Source organism: Octopus sinensis, linkage group LG6, assembly GCF_006345805.1.
Source record: "Octopus sinensis linkage group LG6, ASM634580v1, whole genome shotgun sequence".
Lineage (NCBI taxonomy): Eukaryota > Metazoa > Mollusca > Cephalopoda > Octopoda > Octopodidae > Octopus > Octopus sinensis.
Window position 1 is genome coordinate 110,831,845 of NC_043002.1, and position 17,829 is coordinate 110,849,673.

A 17,829-nucleotide genomic window follows, 5' to 3' on the forward strand; every position below is an offset into this window, starting at 1 on the left:
ATGTGGGAGTAGTTAGGAATCTAAATCGTAGGAGACAGACAGCACATAACCTCTCTTTTATATATAAAGATTACAAGAAAATGACCAAGACACTTGTAAGCCAAACCAAATATTTTAGTGTGTCTTCCTTCAGTTTTAAACTAGGATTTGCTTTATTCTTAATTCTCTGTGGTGGAGAAAATTATAAAATATGTATTACTAGTAAGGCATTGATATTGATTTAATTTCCTTTAGAAAAGAGATTTTCACCTTGTAAAATTAAGAAAATCTTTCACCACCATAATAATCTTGCTCTTTTTCATCATCATCATCATCATCATCATCATCATCATTATTATTAGGGTGGTGAGCTGGCAGAATTGTTGGCACACTGGGCAAAGGGCTTAGTAGCATTCCAGCTGTTTTTACATTCAGTGTTCAAATTCCACCAAGGTCAACTTTGCCTTTTATCCTTTCAGGGTTAGTTAAATAAGAACCCATTAAACACTGGGTTTGATGTAATCGACTAGCACCCTCCCACAAAATTTCAAGCCTTGTATCTGTAAAGGATTATGATTATTATTATTATTATTGATGTCATACTCAGTATTTCTTCTGATTCTTTATATTCTGAGTTAAAGTACTTTTGAGGTCAATTTTGCTTTCTACCCTTTCTGGGTTGATAAAATAAAATGCCAGTCAAGTATTAGGGTCAATATAATTGAATTACCCCCGCCTCTCAAAACTGCTGACCTTGTGCCAAAATTAGAGAAAGAATAATTATTATTATTATTAATATTATTATTATTATTATTATTATTATTATTAATATTATTATTATTATTATTATTATTATTAAGCTGGTGAGCTGACAGAAATGTTAGCACGCTGGGTAAAATGCTTAGTGGCATTTCATCTGTCTTTACATTCTGAGTTCAAATTCCGCCAAGGTTGATTTTTTGCCTTTCATCCTTTCAGGGTTGATAAAATAAGTACCAGTTGAGTATTGGGGTTGATGTAACCAACTGACCCCTTCCCTAAAAAATTCATGCGCCTTGTGCCTATTGTAGAAAAGATTATTATTATTGCTGTCATTATATGAGAGTGGCAGATTATATCAGAATCCTTACAGCACCAAACAAAACCCCTTGTATCTGTTCCAGCTCCAAATTCAATTCTTGCCTAGGTCATCTTTGTCTTTCATCCTTTTAGGGGTTAACAAAATAAAGTATCTGTCAAGTATTGGCATTGATTTAATTGACTATTCTCCACTTTCAAAATTTCACCTCATATACCTATATTAGAAACTTTTTTTATCACTATTATTATTATTATTATTATTATTATTATTATTATTATTTTCCGTCTTTACATTCTGAGTTCAAATTCTGCTGGGATCAACTTTACCTTTCATCCTTTCAGGGTCGATAAAATAAGTACCAGTTATGCACTGGGGTCAATGTATTTGACTTATCCCCTCCCACTAAATTCTGGGCCTTGTGCCTATAGTAGACAGGATTATTTTTATCATTTTACTATGTTACCCTTCTTCACCAGTACACAGAGTCATTTGCCACTTTAAATTGTTAGTCATTTTTCTCAAATGAGATTTCTCTTTTTCTAAATTCTATTATACTCTACTATTCAATACAAAATTAATTTTATATTTTTTAATCTATGGGTTTATATTTTTATCACTGTTTGAAATATGTTATCTTCATATTATGAAGCTATAAATTAGGCAAAATGGCACACATTCTTTGAGATTTACTTCACGTTTGGGAATCTTAAAGTGTTTTAATTATTAACTTCGTTTAATCATTCTCTTTACAATATTTTAGTTTGGCCTTTCCTTTGATCTTCTTCAGGTAGCACCCATGCGTGCATGCATGTGTAAGTGTGTAATAGTGTCTGTTGTCTTGCAATGTGGCTTGATGTTAGGGCTTTCGCTTTCTTTGAAGAGGTGTGAGTCATAACATCTGTTCATGTTGTTAGAAGACAAAATGCATTTAGTATTCTTGCTCTGTTGCAATATAGATTTCTTTATTCTTATGGATTAATATGATCACCTGATCAAAGTTTACTCTATCTATCCATCCATCCAATCTCTCTCTCTCTCCTCTCTCTCTCTCTCTCTCTCTATATCTCTATCTCTCCCACACAAACAGTACAGAGAGTAAGTGTTTAAAGCCTCAGTCAGAAATGAATACAAGTCATATGTACTGCATACATTGAGATCAAACATTGTAGAACTCAAAATTTTTTATGACTACAGATAAAATATATAAGCAGTACAGATATAGACTTCATAATAAAGGCGCTAAGTTCATTCAAATCCAAAGAATAATGAATATGTGTAGATATAGGAAATATTTTAAAGATGATTGAATAAAATGTAAAAATACCAGAAACATAATAAATGTGAAGCAAAATTTCCTTTTTAAATCCATTGCAACCCAATCATTTAGACTGTTTTGTGTTTGATGTAATCTGGAATTAAAACTACTCAAGTTTTTATGAAAATCTTTATAACTTACAGGTTGTGAAAAGAACCTTTCAAAGCAAACCCTTTCTATGTATGACCGTCTGTCCCCCACCCACCTCTCTCTCTCTCTCTCTCTCTCTCTCTCAACAAGTACACATGCATACACACACATATGGCTGACAAACAAAAACATTCAAAGTTGTTGAAAATCCAATTCCAAGGTTGTGACTTTTAAATGAAAGCAGTTAATTTTTGCTTTGTTTTTTTTTTTATATTTTTAAGGAATATTTTCAATATTGATAAACTTCCAAAGTGTTTGTATGTGTTATTAGTTTTTTTTTTTTTTTTTTTTTTCCCACACTATGTAAATTGTGAAGAAAGCCAAGTTGCATAATGATTTTAGTAATATCAAGCAATGTATTCTGTTTAGTTAAGAGCAGATAAAGGGAGATCATTCTATTTATCAGATTCCTGAAAATAAAAATGTGATAACTAGAATCTCTGATTGTTGTTGGTGTTTGAACCTGAAATATACTGCCAATAATTATATACATAATTCTTTGAATTATAACCCAGAGTAACAGAAGTAGAACCAACACAACAATAGCCGGTATTTCTTTATGATGCTAAGTCCCCACCCTTGGCAAACAATTTATTTGGGGGTCTCTTCTCTAAAGATATTTTTAAAGAGCTATCTCAATTTTGAAGCAGTTATAGTAAAAACACAAATATTTGTAACAGAACAAAACCTCATTTATTTCATTTTGGCTTCTAATTCCTCAGATTTATTTCCTAGCTAAATTTGTCATGCTTATTTAAATCCACATTTTGGCTATGTTTGTCAATATTTTCTATCTCAGCAAATGCTGGTTCAAGAACAGTTTTTCTGTAAACAACTCTTATTATGCCAATCTTCTAATAACCAATCAAAATCAATGGTCTATGTGTATAAACACACACGCGCACACACGTACTCACACACACGCACTCACACACATACACACTCACACACACATAATTTGACTGCCATAAAACCGAATACTGCAAATATGTATTTCTGCCAACATTTTCGTGTTTATATTTCTTCAAGAGTTTTTATGATATTTTTAGTTAATAACCATGTCAACTCATATATAAATTTACAGCTTTTTCAATATTAACTCTGGGGGATGTGGTATGGTGTGGGGGGGGGGAGTTGAGAAGTGAGTTGGTAGAAATGGTAGCGCTGAACAGCATTTAAAATTTCATTTGTTTTTTTTCTCTCCAAGTTCAAATACTACTGTAGTTTGATCTTTTTTTTTTTTTCATTTTAAAAAAAGGTATTTGGATTTAATAAAATAAGTACAGTGATATTGCTTGATCCAGTTGATTAGATCTTTCTACAGAAATTGGCCTTGCACCTAGCGAAAAGAAATCAGTAGTGTTTGTATTTATTGTTTATATATATAGCGTAGCCTCTCCACAATTATTTTGGACGTCTACCTGCCTATCCATCTATCTCTGTGTTTAATTGCAAGTCTTCCAATAAGAATTATTGGTCACCTTATGTAAAACTTTTCTGAATATAGAAATAACTACGGAGCCAATTATTTTAGTTGAGCTTACCTGTTACCACTCAGATTTTGCTAGCCTTCTCTCTCTCTCCTTCTCTCTCATATATATACATATATACACATATATATATATGCTGTTTTAAACTGAACCACTGAGAAAACTTCAGTCCTGTTTTTTTTTTTCTCTTATTTCTTTTTTTCAAAATTTATCGTAGAGCAAACTTGCTCTCTCTGTCCTTCACTACATTCAAAGATTTCTTCATTTCAAACATCTCCTATCTCGGGGTAAACTATGTGTACAATCATTTGATATCATGAAAATTCAAGCAGACCTAACCAAAAAAAAAAAAAAAGGGTAACATTGTGTAACAGTCACCATGGTCTGATAAACTTCAAAGCACCTTCAAGAACATTCTTGTAGGAGCAATAACAAAAACAAAAGCAAAAAAACTTTGATGAATAAAAAATCAATTGAATTTTAATTGCATATGTTGTTTTATTTGTTGTGAAATTATTAATGGTTTAATGTGGTGGATTGGCAGAATTATTTGAATGTTGGCAAATATACCTTGTGATATTTAGTTACAACCCTTTATGGGCTGAGTTCAAACCACCACCTTTCATCCTTCTAGAGTCTGTAAAATAAGGGCAATTTGATCAACTAATCTCACCTGCCAAATTTGCAATCTTGTAACCATATTAGAAATGATCGTTAATGAAATGTCTTTATTCCACCCCTTAGTCATTTAAGGCTGCATTATCCAATGTATTCTTGTTTTTCAGGCAATAGTGTGCAATTTGAAGATTTGACTGTTATTGGGTATAAGTAGGGGTTCACCAAGGATCAGTGCTCAGCCTCCTCTTGTTCATTATAATCCTCCAGATAATAACAGAGGAATTCAAGATAGGCTGCCCCTGGGAGCTCCTCTATGCTGGTGACAGTGCTCTTACAGCTGAATCTCTACCAGAACTAGACAAGTTCCAGGTATGGAAGCAAGATCTAGAATTGAAGGGCCTTAGAGTTAACCTAGCAAAAATCAAAGTCTTAGTAAGTAGGAAGGCAGACAAATCACAGACCCCTTCGGGTAAATGACCCAGCTCGATCTGTAGAAAAGTGCGTAGGTAGAAACTCCATAAGATGTACTCAGTGTAAGCTCTGGACACATAAAAGGTACAGCAATATCAGAGAAAGGTTAACGAGAAAACTAGCTTTTGTATGTGAAAGTTACAATAAGTGCTGAAAATGTGCATAAAATAGACTCCAGGGGGAAAGCTAGGGGTAGTAGATATTGTCTGTTATCTAGATGACCAAGTTAGTAGTGGAGTGGGGTGCTCCGAGAGCATAGCTATGAGAATAAGATTAGGCTGGGCAAACTTTAGAGAGCTTCTACCTCTGCTAGCAACAAAGTGCCTCTCTCTCAGAGTGAAAGGTAGATTGTATGATGCCTGTGTATGAGCAGGTGTGCTACATGGCAGTGAAACATGGGTTGTGACAGCCAAGGACATGCATAGGCTTGAAAGAAATGAAGCCAGTATGCTTTGCTGGATGTGCAATGCCAGTGTGCATGTTTGACAGAGTGTAAGCATCTTGAGAGAAAAGTTAGGCACAAGAGGAATCAGAGATGGTGTGCAAGAGAGACAACTGCACTGGTATGGTCATGTGATGTTTATGGATGAGGGCAGCTGTGTAAAGAAATGCTAATCTTTAACCTGTGGTAGAGTTAGACCCAGGAAGACATGGGATGAAATGGTGAAGCATGATCTTCAAACTTTGAGCTTCACAGAGGCAATGACTAATAGCTGAAACCTTTGGTGATAAGAAGACCCATCAAGCCAAGTGAAATCGTAGTCATGTCTGATTTTGGTGTCACGTAACTGGCACCCATGCTGGTAGCACATAAAGGGCACCGTTGGAACATTGGGCCTCACGGAGGCAAAGTAGTCAAGTTCTTTTCAAGCATTAGGCCTCACAGAAGCAAAGTGGCTGAATTCCTTTCGAGTGTTGGGCCTCATGGAGGCAAAGTAGCCTCTGTTTTGGCATGATTTTTACAGTTGGGTGCCCTTCCAAACACCAACCACTCTTTTGGAAGAGCAGTGAAGGAAGTGGCCTTGTGTCAGCTGATGAAAGATTAGAGTATGACAGAGGGATTGAGACAGGTGTCTTGCTGTAGAAGAGATACATGGTTAGCCAGTCGGAGGGAGAGAGAGGAAGAGGGCAAGAATGCAAGAGAGTTTGGGAGAGAGATATGGTGTTGGAGTGCCAGGGTATACCCTCAAGCATGGAAATCAGAATATAAATGGGATGGCAGAGTAAGCTGGATGGTGGGGAGGTGGTAGGGCATACCCTCAAGGTGTGGGGATCAGAATATAAATGGGATGGTAGACTATTGCAAAGGGTGCATGAGTAGGGAGTAGGGACTTCACATGAATGCAAAGAATGTGGGGATGGGAAATGCAGTGACCAGGGGAGGGGGGACATGGGTATATAGAGGAGGTGGAGGATGACAGGATAACATTGATATAGGGAGCAGGGCAGTGAGGTCAGGACTGAGAGGTGAGAGATAAGCATGAAGAAAAGAAATGTACTTAGGTTTGATTGGATAGGGTGTGTGAATTTTTTTCTATACACACACACACACACACACACAGATATGTATGTATTTATCCTTATGAATATATGTAGTAATATGTATCTATGTATATATATCAATGTGATCACCGTGACCGACCAGGCCATCAGATGTTGTTACACATCGCTGGTCACAATGCGCTTCGCATTGTTTTAGCCTACAAATGACGCCACCCCACTGGCTAAGCGAGCAGGCCAACAGAAGAAAGAGTGAGAGAAAGTTGTGGTGAAAGAGTACAGCAGGGATCGCCACCACCCCCTGCTGGAGCCTCGTGGAGTTTTAGGTGTTTTCGCTCAATAAACACTCACAACGCCCGGTCGGGGAATCGAAACCGCAATCCTACGACCGTGAGTCCGCTACCCTAACCACTAGGCCATTGCGCCTCCACATGTATATATATATGTATGTATATATGCATGTATGTTTGCATGTGTGTGTGTGTACGTATGTATGTGTGAGAGAGAGAGACAATCAGACACAGAGAGAGGGGGGCCTAATTGTGTTTATCTGCACCACTATCTCCATATCAGCTCACCTGGATGTCTCTTATAGCCACTCTTGGCATTGTGGACCTAATCCTGGATGGAGAATATGGAGTTTGAGCACTACTATGTGTTTTCTATACTAGGCATATCTACATTTCACTAATTGTCTGTATATCATCACCATCACCATCACCATCATCATCAGTCAACATCCATTCTCCATGCTGGCATGAGTTGGATAGTTTGTCAGGAACTGGCAATGCCATGGCCTGCACCAAGCTTCATTTTCTGTTCTGGCATGGTTTCTATGGCTGGATGACCTTCCTAACCTTACATAGTGTACAGAGAAATCTTACAGGGTGTACTGGGTGCTTTTTATGTGATCCCAGCACCAGTGCTTTTAACATGTCACCAGCACTAGTGCTTTTTGTGAGGCACCAGCACCAATGTGGTAGATGGGTCTTCTTGAGAAAAGAAATGCACCAGATATCTCAGTCTTTTGTCATCTCCATTTCAGGGCTCAGTGTCTCAAGATTGGCCTTCAGTACCTTGTCCCAAGTCTTCCTGAATCTGCCTTTTCCACAAGTTCCATCCACTTTAAGTGATCAGTATTTCTATATGCAACTGTCTACATCCATATGCATCACATGACCATACCAGTGCATTCTTTTCTATTGCACACATCTAATTCCTCTTATGTATAACTTTTCTCTCAGTACACTAGCACTCTATCCAATATATACACTGACATTGCACATCCAGTGGAGCATACTAGCTTCATTCCTCTCTAGTCTTCATATGCCTTCTGCATTCAGGGCCCACATTACACTACCATTGCTGTTCATATATATGCCTCATACAATATTCCTTTCACTATAACAGAGAGACTTTTGGTTGCCAACAGGTAAAAGCTCTCTGAATTTTTTTTATCCTATTCTTATTCTAGCAATTACATTTTCCATGCATCCTTTCCCACAGCTAATTGGGTAGCAGAAATTATCCACTACCTCTAAAAAGCCTTCAGGGCATTTGATAAAATCGATTTCCTGAGTATTTGTAGTTTTTATGACTCCTGTGCATCTTCTACATGCAAATACTACCTTCTCAGATAACCTTCCAACTATCCCATTGCACTGGATACTCCACATGGAATTCCTGTCTACACCTTTCCTACATATTGAGCAGGGCTGTTTACCTGATGAGGGAAGGGTGCTCTCTGTTTTCTTGCTTACTAGAACCTTTCATAGGTCCTCTTTTAGGAGGAGCAACATTATGTCCCTAGCCACTTACATATAGTGTTTAAAACAGAAAGGGACACCATACATAAATGGAGGCTCCTAGAACTGGGGCTATACCTCAATGAGAGCAAAAGATGTAAGCTTTGATTGACTAAAAGAACAGGAATCTTAAAACAATCATTTGATCTGGGGACCTTTTCAAACTGCAAAAGAGAGATGTTTAGTCAGTGCCCTCATTAGAGGAAATTCATATTGAAAATATGAAATTTCCCACTTGCTGACTAGGGAAATGCGGCCAACTTCAGCTAGTCTGTCATGGACATAACTGGAACCAATCTAAAGGGAATAACTTTGCCTCACCCAAGGTTTTTCCCAGCAGAGTTTCAATCAAAACCTTTTTAGTTTACAAAATTAACTGTATTATCCCTCCCTGCAGCTGTAAGGAGGTTATGCACCTCCAGAAAACGAGTGACAAGTTGCCTATACAGCTAAGTACTTTACAGGTACAAAACCAATGGTCACTCTCTGACCGACCATAACAAGCAATCTTCTAAATATGTATATGTATATATGTGTGTGTATGTGAGTGCATATGCGTAAATATGTATGTATTTATACACATACATGTGTATATGTACATATATATAATAATATAAATAATATATATATATATATATATAATTTCAACAATTGAGGGTAAAATTAATTAATTATTAATCAATTTCACCAAGTATTCAGTATGCAAAGGGACCATTTAAGGCGAATTCAAATTATTACATTATATAAAAGGGCTTAGTAAAATAAATTACTTTGCCGCATACTGAACTCATTAGAAATAGCAGCTAAAAAAACTTTTTTAAAACTATTTCTAATGAGTTCAGTATGCGGCAAAGTGATTTATTTTACTAAGCCTTTTATATAATATATATATATATATATATATATATATATATATCATCATCATCGTTTAACGTCCTTCTCCATGCTAGCATGGGTTGGACGGTTCGACCGGGTTTCTGGAAGCCAGAAGGCTGCACCAGGCTCCAGTCTAATTTGGCAATGTTTCTACAGCTGGATGCCCTTCCTAACGCCAACCACTCGTGAGTGTAGTGGGTGCTTTTTACGTGCCACCTGCACAGGTGCCAGGCGGGGCTGGCAACGGCCACGGTCAGATTGGTGTATTTTATGTGCCACCGGCACGGAGCCAGTCGAGGCGGTGCTGGCATCGGCCACGAGTCGGATAGTGCTTTTTACGTACCACCAGACCAGGGATCCTGCTGGTTCAATTCGATTTCGATTTCGCTTGCCCCAACATGTCTTCACAGCAAAGGGGGTTGGCAAGGGTGCCTGTCGTACGGTCGCATTGGAGTATTTTACGTGCCACGGCCACGAGTCGGATAGTGCTTTTTACGTACCACCAGACCAGGGATCCTGGCTGGTTCATTCGATTTCGATTTCGCTTGCCCCAACATGTCTTCACAAGCAAAGGGGGTTGGCATGGGTGCCTGTCGTACGGTCGCATTGGAGTATTTTACGTGCCACGCCCCGAGTCGGATAGTGCTTTGCGTACCACCAGCCAGGGATCCTGGCTGGTTCAATTCGGTTTCGATTTCGCTTGCCCCAACATGTCTTCGCAAGCATGGGGGGTTGGGATGGGTGTCTGTCGTCGGATGAGTTCTATATCGACTTCGCTTGCCTCACCGGTCTTTGTGTCCAAGGGAGGAAAGGCATTCATATATATATATATATATATATATATATATATATATATATATATATACATGCATGGAGGCGCAATGGCCCAGTGGTTAAGGCAGCGGACTCGCAGTCGTAGGATCGCGGTTTCAATTCCCAGACCGGGCGTTGTGAGTGTTTATTGAGCGAAAACACCTAAAAGTTCCACGAGGCTCCGGCAGGGGGTGGTGATTCCTGCTGTACTCTTTCACCACAACTTTCTCCCACTCTTTCTTCTCTTGGCCTGCTTGCTTAGCCAGCGGGGTGGCATCATTCAAAGGCTAAAAAACAATGCGAACGCATTGTGACCAGCGATGTGTAAAAACATCTGATGGTCTGGTCGGTCACGTGATCACATGATATATATACATATGTATATATGGGTATAGGACATCAACTGAGTAAACAACAGGAAATACGAAAACAAATGAGTTAAATACACAATGAATTAGAGAAAAAAATGGGAAACAAGAAAAGTAAACACAGAGAAGAATCCTTCATCAGTTGTCGGCTGTCTATCTACTCCTCATTTCGAGCATTCAATGACAATTCAAAGACAGTTGCTCCCATGAATTCCAAAACAAAATTTAGGATTTATGCACGGTCAAAGTTAGGAACAGAAAAAAGACAGTGGAGGTATACAAGGAAACACCTTTCCTACATATTGTCTACACCTTCTCTACATATTGAGCAGGACTTTTTACCTGATGGGGGAAGGGTACTCTCTGTTTTCTTGCTTACTAGAACCTTTCATAGGTCTTCCTTTAGGAGGAGCAACATTATGTCCCTAGCCACTTACATATAGTGTTTAAAACAGAAAGGGACACCATACATAAATGGAGGCTCCTAGAACTGGGGCTATACCTCAATGAGAGCAAAAGATGTAAGCTTTGATTGACTAAAAGAACAGGAATCTTAAAACAATCATTTGATCTGGGGTCCTTTTCAAACTGCAAAAGAAAACAAACGTGGGGGGTCATTAGGCCAGAACTAGAGGAAAATAGTGAATGCTGGGAAACATATTTTCTTTGAAAAGAGGAAAGATGGAAGAGAAAAAAAAACATCCAGTCCATTGAATGTCCATGCATGAAAAGAAAGATGGTCATGTGAGGAAAAGAAAGATGGATGACAGTCACATGTGAGCAACAAGAGAGAGACAACGAGATAGGGAGAGAGAGAGAAAATGGTGAAGAGGAGGAAAAGGGAATTAGAGAAGGATGGAGGAAGAAAACAGTAAATGGCAGAGTCGCATCAAACGGTTAAGATAAATTTTCTTGGAAATGGATGCGCGGCGTTCAATTAAATAATAATAATGAATAATATATATATATATATATATATATGTATACAGGCTGCTTATAAATGCCAAAACTTTCCCATACGAAGAATGTACCACACAACATAGACTAGCAGTTAGCGACTTCAGGATCAGGGCTAAAAGGATGCCCAGAAGATGACCAGCATGGAGGAGAAGGGTCTACTTAAAGATCCTGCGAATGGACAGAGATTTAGAGATGCATTACTTGAAGCCTTTGATGAAATAGAAGGGGATATAGCTTCACACGATGTGGAAGACAACTGGAGGTTTCTAAAGGACAACCTGCTGAGATCCGCGGACCAGATCTGTGGATGGTGCAAAGTCCCCTCTCAATCCAAGATAACATGGTAGTGGAATAATGTTGTTAACAGGGCTATCAAAGAGCAGAAACAGGCTTGGAAGGTCTGGAAGAACAGTGGTAGCAGGGAATTGTATCAGACTATGAGAAGCTAGGAGACAGGTTTATTTAACCAGAGGAGAAGCAGATAGGAAAAAATTTGCCAATGTTCTGTGCCATGAGGACCAAAGACTTGAGGTATTTCATGTTGCAAGACAGTGTGTGAGAGAGAATCATGATGCCGTAGGAGAGAAATGTGCCCACATGGATGATGGTTGACTTGCACTAAACGAGACTGCAAAGAGAGAGGTTTGGAGATGTCACTATAAAAGGTGCTCAATAAAGAGAATGAATGGGAAAAAGAGATTCTGCTGAATGTCAACCCAACTGAGGGACCAGCTATCCAAATTGACAGTACCTTGGTAGATAAAGCAATTAAGAGTATGAAGATAGGGAAATCCTCCGGCCCATCAGGAATCACTGCAGAGATGCTCAAAATATCTGGTGGTGTTGGCTATAGCCTAGTCACCCATATAGTTAACTAGATGATACACAAAGGAGTCATACCCAATGTACAGGGATGCTGTCAGTTGGCAAGGAGTACACTAAAGAATTCAGGGTAGACGTTGGGGTCCACCAAGGTTCAGTCCTCAGCTCCCTTCTATTTATCATAGTTCTCTAGGAAATAACAGAGGAATTCAAGACAGGATGCCCCTGGGAGCTCCTTGCTGATGACCTTGCTCTAATTGCTGAGTCACTATCAGAACTAGAGGAGAAGTTTCAAGTGTGGAAACAAGGGTTAGAATCGAAGGGCCTTAGAGTCAACCTAGCTAAAACCAAAGTCCTAATAAGTAAGAAGGCCGACAAATAACAAATCCCTTCAGGTAGATGGTCTTGCTCGATCTGTAGAAAAGGCGTAGATAGAAACTCTATAAGATGTACCCTGACACATAAGAGGTGCAGCAATATCAAAGGAAGGCTAACTGGGAAGAAAGTTTTTGTATGTGGCAGATGCTCAGGAGCAATGAACACTGAAAATGTGTAGAGAACAACTTCTGTCACATTCCAGGGAGAAAAACTAGAAGTAGTTGATAGCTTCCATTACCTAGGTGATCAAGTCAGTAGCGGGGGTGGGTGCTCTGAAAGTGTACCTGCTAGAATAAGAATAGCCTTGGCAATGTTCAGAGAGCTCAGCTGGTGACAAAGGGCCTCTCGCTCAGAGTAAAAGGTAGACTGTATGACGCATGTGTACAAACAGCCATGCTACATGGCAGTGAAACATGGGCCGTGACTGCTGAGGACATGCGTAAGCTTACAAAGAATGAAGGCAGTATGCTCCGCTGGATGTGTAATGTCAGTGTGCATACTCGACAGAGTGTAAGTGCCTTGAGAGAAAAGTTGGACATAAAAAACATCAGATGTGGAGTGCAAGAGACAACTGCGCTGGTATGGTCATGTGGTGAGAATGGATGAGGATAGCTGTGTGAGAAAGTGACACACCCTAGTGGTTGAGGGAACCTGTGGAAGAGGTAGACTCAGGAAGACCTGGGATGAAGTGGTGAAGCACGACCTTCGAACATTAGGCCTCACTGAGGCAATGACTAGTGACCGAGTTCCTTGGAAATTTGCTGTGCTTGAGAAGACCTGGCAAGCCAAGTAAGACCAAAACCCATGGCCTATGCCAGGGGTGTAATCAGCCCACTTATGCATACCTGGACAATAAACTCTACTTGTGAAGACCTGTTGATGCAAATGAAATCGAAATCGGAATCAAATTCGATGACAGCACCGCATGGCTGGCATCCGTGCTAGTGGAGTGCTAAGAGCACCATCCGAGCGTAATTGTTGCCAGGGCAACTGATTAGCTCCCATGCTGGTGGCATGTAAAAAACACCATTCGAGTGTGATCGTTACCAGCGTCACCTTACTGACACTCGTGCCGGTGGCACATGAATAACAATATTTAAGCAAGGTTGTTGCCAGTGCCGCTGGACTGGCCCCCAAGCAGGTGGCACATAAAAAACACCATTTGAGCATGGCCATTGCCAGTACCTCTTGACTGGCCCTAGTGCCAGTGGCATGTAAAAGCACCTACTACACTCTCGGAGTGGTTGGCGTTAGGAAGGGCATCCAGCCGTAGAAACATTGCCAGATCAGACTGGGCCTGATGCAGCCTTCTGGCTTCACAGACCCCAGTTGAACCGTTCAACCCATGCTAGCATGGAAAGCGGACGCTAAATGATGATGATGATGATGATGATGATTATATATATCATATATATCATTATTTGAATGAACACCACACATCTGTTTCCAAGTAAGTATATATGTATATATATGTGTGTGTGTATGTGTGTATCCTTATCTAACTTCTGTTTTCTTTCCTCCACTTCACTGTGTATTCCATATCTTCTCTATAATAACTATTGCTGAACCATTTTCTCGCACTGTCTCTGATATATAAAATATCCTTGAAACAGCTGTAAGACATTCTCTTTATAAATGTTCTGAAATCTTTCATAGCCTTGGATATTTTATCTCATTCTGTTAATTATACACACACACATATACAGCAATAAGAAAATGGAGGGGGTCAAGAGGTGGTATTCATCAACTTTTAGACATTATATTATGTCTATTTATTTATTTTTTAAAAAGACAATTATAACAATATACATACATGTATAACATATTATGCTTTACATATATCTTTATATATAAAAGAGAAGTTGTGTGTCTGTCTCCTACGATTTAGATTCCTAACTACTCCCACATTTTGCGGTGCAGTTTAACCAAAACCGGGTATCTTATAGTCGTGATTCATATCGAGCCCTTCTGGGTAATAGCGTGCATCTACGATGAGTTTACAATTTAAAAAAAAAATTACCATCAATTTTTCACATTTTTAATGCATTTTCGCTCGGTTTATATAAGGGAAGTAACTCTCTAAAAATGTTTTATTAAATCTCAGAACGTAAAAAGCTACAGTAACACCCCGCCTTTGTGGTTAGCCATATTGAGATGGCTATTATACTTTACATCTCTAAAAATGCTTATATAGTTATTTCCCTTACAAACCCGAGCAACGCCGGGTGATACTGCTAGTAATACATAAAATATAAAATCACATTCTCTCTACACCATGTTGAAGTTCACCATCCAACTGGGAGAGTGCCTTGCACGTCAGGATCTTCTCAGCCTAGGCACCTCATTCTCCTCCTCTCCACAATCATCATCTGGTGAAGCGACATCCCTGCAAAGGTCCAAGACATGTTGCAGAATTCCATCCACAGAGACATTGTTTCTGGAATTGACTGCCGTCACCGTTCCTCTGCTCCATCCAACCAAAATGCAAATAAATGGGAAACTCTTGTGAAAGGTAGGAGAGTCCAGTTTGCTGGACATTGTTGTAGAGCTGAAAAAGGAGTAATTTCTACTCTTCTCCTCTGGAAGCCATCTACTCGCAATACCAGAGGGCGCACACTCTCCTACCCTGATGTAATCTCCAGGGATACAGGCATCCAGCAACAGGACCTCCGTAATGCCATGATGGACCGTGAAGTCTGGCGTAGCATGGTAAATTCCATTGTCTCGACCACGGTCGAACAATGATGAATGATGATGACAGCGCGCCTTCGGTGGCTTAACCCAGACTTCCTCTCCTATTTTCACGCGGGCGGATCCCTTCTCTTCCTCGTGACACTTCAGCACTTTACTCGGATGCCTCCATTCCTATTTAAATAGCTCTTTGTATGGCACAGATTCTTCAGCTTGTCCAGATCGGGGAGACATGTTGTACCAGAAAACTCCTACCAGCAGCGAAATGTGTCTTCTTTCCGCTATGGCCTTAACTGTCCGATGGTGCCTCTCTACGATTCCGTTACCGCTCAGCCTATACACTGCTCTGAACAAGCGGAGCACTTTCCACAGGTCGAGCTTCTGAACGAAACGCCACCCCATTGTCAATAAACAGTTCTTCCACAGGACCCCTCTCTAAAATTATCCCATTCAAAATCTGCACAATCTTGTCAACAATGCCAGTCCTCAACTCCCTCCAAATGGCCAGCCAGCCTGGCCCGCAGTCGACCATGGAGAGATACATTCCCTGACGGTAGTGCGTCACATCCACAGCTATCCTCTTCCAGTTGTGCTCCACCAAAAGGTTTCCTTCCTCATGCCCACACAGAGCAGGGTCAATGGACTGACACCTGTCGCAGCTCCCGACCACTTTCCAGATGCTTCTCCTAGTGACGTCAGCATCAATCATCTTCGCGAGGTACAGGGTCCTGTCCACACCCAAGTGATGCATAGCATGCAGTCTCTTCAGTTCAGAGTCATCCAACCGACACGTTGCAGCTAGCCCTTTCTCTGCCTCCTCCATCCATGCCCTTTTCACCCTGGTCTGTGCGTCTGCCCCGTTTCTCTCCGAAGGCACGAAAACCATATTCAGCTTCAGTCTGAACTCAGCAAACAATTCTCCTAGAACTCCTAGATGGCACTTCACCAACATCTCCATGGAACCTTCCATCCAAACTCTCCTCTCACCAGTGATCACCAATCCTACCCAGCCAAGCACAGTGGTCGAATCTGTCCAGATTTCGATTGAGCACAGCCCCCATTTCAAGGTCAAGTTCACCCCCTTCAGCACCGCATCTAATTCGTCAACATTGATGTGGTTAAAGTCGTCTGCTTTCCAAAGCCAGGCCATGTGTGGAAAGGCTTCTGCTCACCGTTTGTATGCAAGAGCAATTTTTGGAGCCTTCGACCTCCAACACAACCCCTATCGCTATACTGTTAGCATCACACCAGACAGTCCCATATTCCGTCTTGGGTACATACCAGTTCCCCCTGACCGGATCTTCCGCTCTCGTCTTCTCTAGGATTTCCCGCATCATCACCACAGCCCCTCTCCCAGTGCTAAAAATAGCAGCTGCTTTTCCCTTACCTTGTCGAAGCACTCAAAACGTCCAACACTCTCGGCTACCCCGCAATGCCAATCATCCCCTGCCTGCATGCACATCACTCCTGCACCCTTCCTCTTCCGGTCAGCTCCCCAGCTGCTGACATCATTCCACATAAATTAAGGGTAAAATAACTTTTTACCCTCACCCCTTTATTATACTCGGTAATGTAATTGCCATGCAATGAAATAACACTTGTGTATTAATAATTGGGTATTCTACCAGCAGTAGATTGGAGAGATATTATCCCTTAGTTGGTTGGATTCACAACCTCTAACTTTCTTGGAATATATATATGTATATGTATGTATATATGGGTGCATATGTGTGTGTATGCATCCCATCATTACAATCATCATTTAACATACTTATGTTAATGTGTACATGAAGATGTAAATATGTATATTAATAAATACACATAGATAAACATAAAACACACACGTATATATATAGGTGTGAAGGTATGGCGGAGAGCTGGCTAAGGCGGAGAGCTGGCAGAAACGTTAGCACGTTGGGCGAAATGCTTAGCGGTATTTCGTCTGCCGTTGCGTTGTGAGTTCAAATTCCGTCGAGGTTGACTTTACCTTTCATCCTTTCAGGGTCGATAAATTAAGTACTAGTTACGCACTGGGGTCGATGTAATCGACTTAATACCTATGTCTGTCCTTGTTTGTCCCTTCTATGTTTAGCCCCTTGTGGGTAATAAAGAAATAGGTATAGGCATGGCAATGTAATTAAGAAGCCTGCATCCCACTCACAGTGTGACCTCTTGAAGAAGTGTCTTCTGCCAGAACTTTGTGGTGAATTTGGTTGATGGAAAGAAACCTGTGATATGTATATGAGTGCGTGTACCATGTATTGGAATCGGGCAATTGTTGTTAAGAAGCATCACAGTCGTAAGAGCGACGTTCTTTATTTCCACTCTTGCATGAAACTCATGAAATCATGTCTGTTCAAGGACAAATGACTTGCTTGGAAACAGGTGAGTGTCGACGATAGGATGGGCATCCAGCCATAGAAAATATGTCTCGATAAATTCCGTCCGACTCATGCAAAGCTAGAAAAGTGGACGTGAAAACAGCGGCGACGGCGGGGACAACGACGACGAC

At 40.3% G+C, this 17,829-nt stretch overlaps 1 long non-coding RNA gene across 1 annotated transcript in view; it reads left to right on the forward strand.

Moving 5' to 3' along the window:
* The window catches only part of LOC118764023, an 18,569-nt gene extending 1,914 nt beyond the window's left edge, over positions 1 to 16,655 (forward strand). Inside the window, exons 2-3 of the long non-coding RNA XR_004999808.1 lie at positions 13,087 to 13,089; positions 16,518 to 16,655. This is a non-coding gene — a long non-coding RNA (uncharacterized LOC118764023). The remainder of the gene's footprint in view (positions 1 to 13,086; positions 13,090 to 16,517) is intronic.
* Positions 16,656 to 17,829: the final 1,174 nt, after the last annotated feature.